Source organism: Episyrphus balteatus, chromosome 2, assembly GCF_945859705.1.
Source record: "Episyrphus balteatus chromosome 2, idEpiBalt1.1, whole genome shotgun sequence".
In the NCBI taxonomy this organism is placed as follows: Eukaryota; Metazoa; Arthropoda; class Insecta; order Diptera; family Syrphidae; genus Episyrphus; species Episyrphus balteatus.
The window spans coordinates 1,990,021-1,996,852 of record NC_079135.1 but is presented as its reverse complement, the minus strand read 5'-3'; positions in this window follow the sequence as shown (position 1 = coordinate 1,996,852).

The window sequence follows — 6,832 nt, the reverse complement described above, 5'->3', positions numbered from 1 at the left end:
AAAGAACATATGTATAATTTTTTATTTGTGTTACTTTTAATACTTTTATTTCAACTTTAGTTCTATTTAATTTGATAGGAAGTAGTAAATTTTTAAAATAAAATAAGGTCACTGTGGCGTATGCGTACTTTTTTCTTAGTTTATTTTATTCTTTACCTACCTATTTATTTTTGTTCCTTTTGCATTTTTTTTTTAAATTAAAAGAAGATCTTAGACCTTTAATCTTTTTGTAGAATTTCATACTTTCTCAAGTAGTTTGTAATTGGTTTTTTTTCAACAAGTCTATTAGAATTGCAAAACATTCTAACATTGATTTTTAAATGCATTAGCTTCGACCTTAAACCAATGCAAAAAAATACTCTTCAAGTACATTAGCATATTTCAACACTTAGTTAAAAGTACTTCAACACGAAAAACCTATAAATAAGTTTTCAAAACTCGTATACACCGCAACTCAAGGTCACCCATTTAACAAATTGCAATCAACTCACGCTTAATGTATTACCTACTCGCAATCGTGTCGTAATCGTAACCCTTGAATTGAGGCACAGTAACGCGTGGCTAAATGTGAAACAAACATGCGTAAATTATCATCAGCCTTCTCATATTTACCTGAGTGCACCATTCAACACGAGATTCAAGAGGCTTTCTAAAGTGTAAGCATTCGAATTAAAAATTTAGAAAAAAAAAAAAAAAAGTAAAATAAATATAAAAATAAAGGATGCGAAAAAATTGAAAATTTATTTACTACATGTGTGCTGGGCCTACGACTGCGATGGCAACCTCTCAACATCAGATAGGAGCCTCCCGAGTCCCATCATATATGTTCTATATTATTTGTGCCAACTTGAAAAACGCTTCGTTTCGTTTCTTCTTCGTTGCCATTAACTTTCTTCTACAAATGAATACCAGATGAGAATTTCACTTTACACTCAAGAAAAAGCCAGAAGGACGTGTACAAACCATCTCAGAAGCATCTCGCAGCATCATCATCATCGTCAGGAGTGCGAGAGGGACTTAAGGAGCTGCTCCTCCTTCTCACAAGATGTCTTTTGCAGGGAATTTCCTTCCAGAGAAAACACAAAAGTTTCCCTCATCGTTGTCGTCATCTGTGCGCTTCGGCTCTTATACAGACTGAATGCAAATTTAATTTTCTGCACTTTAAATTAGATTTTCTGAAAATTAAACGCAATTTACTCTATCAAAACTCCAGGCTGGCGATGATGGCGCCGCCTGGTGAATAGGAGGGGTTGGAGTCGCACTTCTAGCTGATGGCACACATGTGTTTGGAATTCGTGCAGAAGCAGGCAAGGGTGCTAGACTAGACACGAACACAGGAGAATGTTGTATACATGACTTAGTTTTGGCATAGGTCTTACAAGGGTCGTTAGGGGTGGCAACGACCCCCCCTCGCACCGATTCTCCTTAAAGATACGTGTCACTTGGTGAGGAAGCAGCACCTCAGTCAGCCACAAGCTGAACCCTTTTTCTCGGGCTTGGATTGGGGCTCGTCCTCTTCCCCGTTCTCGAGGAGCAATATTTGAGCAAGCATAAAATCATAGTTTATGAGTTTTTACGGATTTATGGAACGTTAAGTACTTTTGAAATAGTTTTCATTTAATTATGTAGCTTATGTGTGTGTTGTTAGTGTTGTTAGTGCGGAGGGAAGCAGCCAGGAGGTGCTTTTTCTAGGGCGAAACTCGCTTGCAATGTACCATTGCACATTATTATGATTTCTTATTCGAAAGTCGGAGTCGAGTCCCATTTAATGCCAACGTCCGCTTGTCATCACACACTCGTCATCGTTATATGATGATGACGTTTATATCGGAGTCTTATATTGCATCAGCACCCTAGAAAAATAGAGAACGATAAATCTGCCCATCATCAGCGTTTGCAGTTTTCGAGGCGAAAAATGTGGGCCAAACCCATAAGCACCAGAAGCAGCAGCCAGAAAAATTTGAACCAAATTGAGATAGAAGAAGGATATAGGTTCAAAAGAGGGAAGACTCTCTCTCAGAAAGTTTGCATTATGACGAGTGAGAAAGGGGCGGGGGTTGGTTTTTGGATTAAGAAATGTTGATTTAAGGTCTTGGAAGGAAAATTAAATTAAGATTTATGTGCGAGGCAGCTATTCTCTATGCGAAACTTGTGAAACACAAATATTAATTTGAGAAGTTCACTCGTACGAATTAAGTTGTTGTATACGCTGATGCCATTTGGGTAAAGGTTTTAGTAGTTAAGCTACATATTGTATGATTTATTGGTGAATTCATATACATACGATACATATTTAAGGACATAATTATTACTGGCACTGATCAGCTATTAAGATATTGTGTAGACTGTGTTTTTCATGGGTGTCGTGGGAGTGAATATAATTAACGTGTTATTTGGAAATGACTTTTTTGGCGTCTAGGCAGGGAGACAAATGAGTTACCTTCAGATATCTAATGTTTTTTAGCTTGTAAACAGTATTTTAGTATTTTAGATATAATTTATTGTATGTTAGAATATCCAATATTTTCAACATATATTTGAATTTTATTTTTTGTTCTATCAATTTGAATTTCATTTGTTTTTTATCAATTTGTCGATAAAACAAATGTTTCAAAAGTTTTTGAGTCTAGGTTAACTCGTACCGATGAGTTAAAAATTCAGTTAAGCCAGTATTTTCAAGACTATTAAGAGTAAAATAAAATATTTTTTTCTATTAATAATTTAAAAAAAAAAAAAATTTAAGTAAAAAAAAATAACCAAAAATACCGTAGGGTAAATTAGGGCATTATGGCATACCTAAGCACAAACTCAAATAACTTTACTATGGACAACAATTTTTATTTCAATCATTTTTTTTTTTTATTAAATTTCATAAAAACGTAACATAAATAAATTATTTAAGAATAAAAATTCAAGCTTTTTAACAAAAAATAAATTAAATTAAAAATAGTCCAAAAAAAACCATATTGCCCTATGTACGGGCAATATGGCGAACCCCATTTACTTCGGAGCCCTTTACTTTTTTTACGTTTATTCGGCATTTCAGAAATATAATTGTAAATAACTTTCATAAAATTAACTTTAAATTGAGGTTATTTTCAAATTAAAAAAAATGCCGAGAAATTATATAAGTTACTTTTGAAATCAGTTTTACATAAGGGCATTATGGCGCAGTCGGGTATAATATAGCGCCATAATGCCCTTATTGCATCTGCGCCATATTGCAAAATATACACATATTCACAAAATACCAAAAACCAAACACAATTCTTACTTCATTTAAAATATTACAAGTTATATAACCAAACCAAAACTGTACTCTGCATTCCACTCTTCACAACAAACACGTGCACTGTATAGTTACCGATATACACACAAACAAAAACAAAGCGATATTATATTGGAACCCAGAACCGGTATATTTTTTTTGTTTTCTTTTTTGTTTGACACAAAAATAATAGCACTGACCTGCGATTTTCACAAGGCTAGTGTTCGACGGAGACCAAAGTTTCTGCATTGGTTTTATTTAAATGCGAGTATTGAAAGTATGGTAGTTGAGAGGTGCGCCATAATGCCCGAAGTTACCATATAAACAATTATATTGACTAATATCATTTATTATTAAATTTTTTTGCTCACAACAAATTAAGTTATTTTTTTTTATACTTGTTTTGAAGATATTTACAGCATTGAATAATTACAAATAGAAGTGGACACCCAGGGAAACTTCCGCTGTAAAATTGTCGTCGCTAGTATCGTGCGTTGAATTAAATAAAATGCACGACTGGGTCGCACGAACTTGCTCTTAGAGTTAAAGTTGCTTAAATTTTTAAGACTTTATATAGAAATTTGGAAAAAAAAAATAAAATTCGTTTTTTAAAAAAATAAAATAAAATCTAAAATTGAATTGCCCTCCAAAACAAGTATGCAGTTTTGATTGATATATTAACATGCATTTTTAGAAAAAAAATTTTCAAAATCGTTAGAGCCGTTTTTAAAAAATATAATTTTTTATAAATAATTTTTTGGAAAAAAAGTTTTAAAATAAAATTGGTATGCCATTTTGTAGAAATCACTAATCAACATCTAAAAACAAAATTTCAAAAAAATTCAATGTCCCGTTTTCGAAAATTTGATTTTTAAAAAAAAAATTTTCAAATTTTTTTTAAAAATCCAAAAATTATTTTTTTTGGAAATTTTATTTTTGGTTTATACTTAAATTATATACATGCTTCTTCACAAAAAGTTTCGTTGAAATCGAATAATCACTTTCGGAGATAATCGGATTTGAAAAAAACCGTTCTATGGCAGGTACCGTTAATAATGATTTTCAAAAAAAAATTTTTTTCATTGGAAGATAAACCTTAGCTTAAAACTAACATTTAAATTTTTTAAACAAAATCGTTGGAGCCGTTTTCGAGATATTTCAATTTTACTTAAATCGGTATATGACATGTACCGTTATTTTTGGTCCAACAAAATTAATTCCAAAAACCCCTCTGGAGAGTCGCCAAATAACGCTACATACCAAGTTTGACATTAATCGGTCCATCCGTTTAGGCTGTAGCTCCTTATACAGACAGACAGACTGACAGACAGACAGACGGACTTCCGGGACCCACTTTTTTGGCATTGTCTACCATCGTAATGTCATGGAAAAATGTTATCTCAACTTTTTTTTTTTTGTACGAATGCATAACTTGATATATAGTACCTATATCGCAAGTAAAAAGCAAATGCAACAATCCAAAAGCAAAGCCAACAATCCAAAAGCAAATCCAGCAACCCAAAAGCAAATCCTAAACAGCTCATACATATAGATAAAATTTTTCCTTACATTACTAGAATAAAAATTAATTAAATTTGTCAAAAAAAATCTCCACAAAAATAAAACAATTTCAATTTTTACCGGTATTCGAACCGAGGCCACTAGGAGTAAAAGGCATCGTCCTTGTTCTCTAGACTAATATGACTTTTGAATATACGAAAACTTTTATCAACATAAGCTCTTTGAAATGTATAATAATAATTATTAATTTTTTTATGAAGGTTTAGAAAAATTATTAGTTAAGACTCAACTCGAAAATACATGATAGTTGAGGCGCAAACCTGTAGTTCATCTATCTTCCGGTACTCTTATAGTCGCATGAGTAATCTGCGGTGTCACTTCTATTTGTAATTATTCAATGGTTTGAGCCGTTTATTGAATTTTAAGTTTTTGGTGATATTATTTTCTCTATTTTATTTGTTCGCAAAAAAATGTGAAAAGTAAAATCTTATTGCCAATCAAACTTTTGTCAGCTAATGAAAAGAAGGGTTACCATATGCAAATTTTTTTGAAACAAAATGTTTTACTTATACCATTGAATAAATACAAATAGAAGTGGACACCCAGGGAAACTTCCGCTGTAAAATCATTGTCTCTAGTATCGTGCGTTGAATTAAAAAAGCAAATCCAACAATCCAAAAGCAAATCCAACAATCCAAATCAAATCCAACAATCTAAAAGCAAATCCAGCAACCCAAAATCAAATCCTAAACAGCTTATACATATAGATAAAAGTTTACCTATTTCAAAAAAGGCAGATAGCCTAGAGGATAAGGCGAATGTCTGTTAAGTTTACCTGCCTAGGTTCGAATCTGACGGGAAATTGAGATTGTTATTTTTTTTTTTTTTACATTACTAGAATAAAAATTAATTAAATTTGTCAAAAAAAAAATCTCCGCAAAAAAAAAAAACAATTTCAATTTTTACCGGTATTCGAACCTAGGCCAGTAGGAGTAAAAGGCATCGTCCTTGTTCTCTAGACTAATATGACTTTTCAATATACGAAAACTTATATCAATATAAGCTCTTTGAAATGTATAATAATAATTATTAATTTTTTTTAAAGGTTTAAAAAAAATTATTAGTTAAGATTCAACTCAAAAATACATGATAGTTGAGGCGCAAACATGTAGTTCATCTATCTTCCGGTACTCTTATAGTCGCATGAGTAATCTGCGGTGTCACTTCTATTTGTAATTATTCAATGCTTATACTTTAATTTTTCAGAAACATATGAAAATTTTATTTCTATTTGAAATTGATTCCATTATGGTTTAAGTTTTTAATACTGTTGAATTTAAATATAATATATGTATGTACAGTATGTGGCCACATGATTATGACCGATGAAAATTTTCACAAATTTGTGACGCTTAAAACTTAGTATTTCATTTTATTTTTTCTGTACAGTTATTACTATTATAGTTTTCTACTACAACTCTATGAGTGTCACCTCCTTTCCTTTCTAAGAAAGAAAAATTAAAGAATAAACAAGCTTGGTAATGATGAATTCCACAAATAACGCTCTTTGGGGATTCTTAGCCAAATGCTGCAGAAAACCTCATTCCAACTGGTGGAAAAGCTTAGTTGTGAGTGGCTGAATCATTACAAGCACGGGACAACAACTCATTCAGGTAAAAACAGAGTTCCAAAAAGAATAAAGGCATTTTGCAACAATACGTAAACACACGAAATATTGAAAAATTCGTCATCAGTTTTTTTTTGAGTTTGACTTAAAAAAAAAAAAATTCGTAGTGGCATAATGTTTTATACAACCGTAATTATACTGTACTGTACAGAAAAAAACTAAATAAAATTAATTTTTAGCGTTCTAGTTAATGAATTAGTTACAGTTGAAAATTTTCATCGGTCAAAATCATGTGGTTTTTTTCGAGAATCAAGTTCCTAAGTGGAAAAATTGTTTCTAAATAATAAAAAAAAATCCTCTAATTTTTTCAGATTTCTATTTTGACACTAGATGGCGCCCCAAGAGGGTTAAAGTTT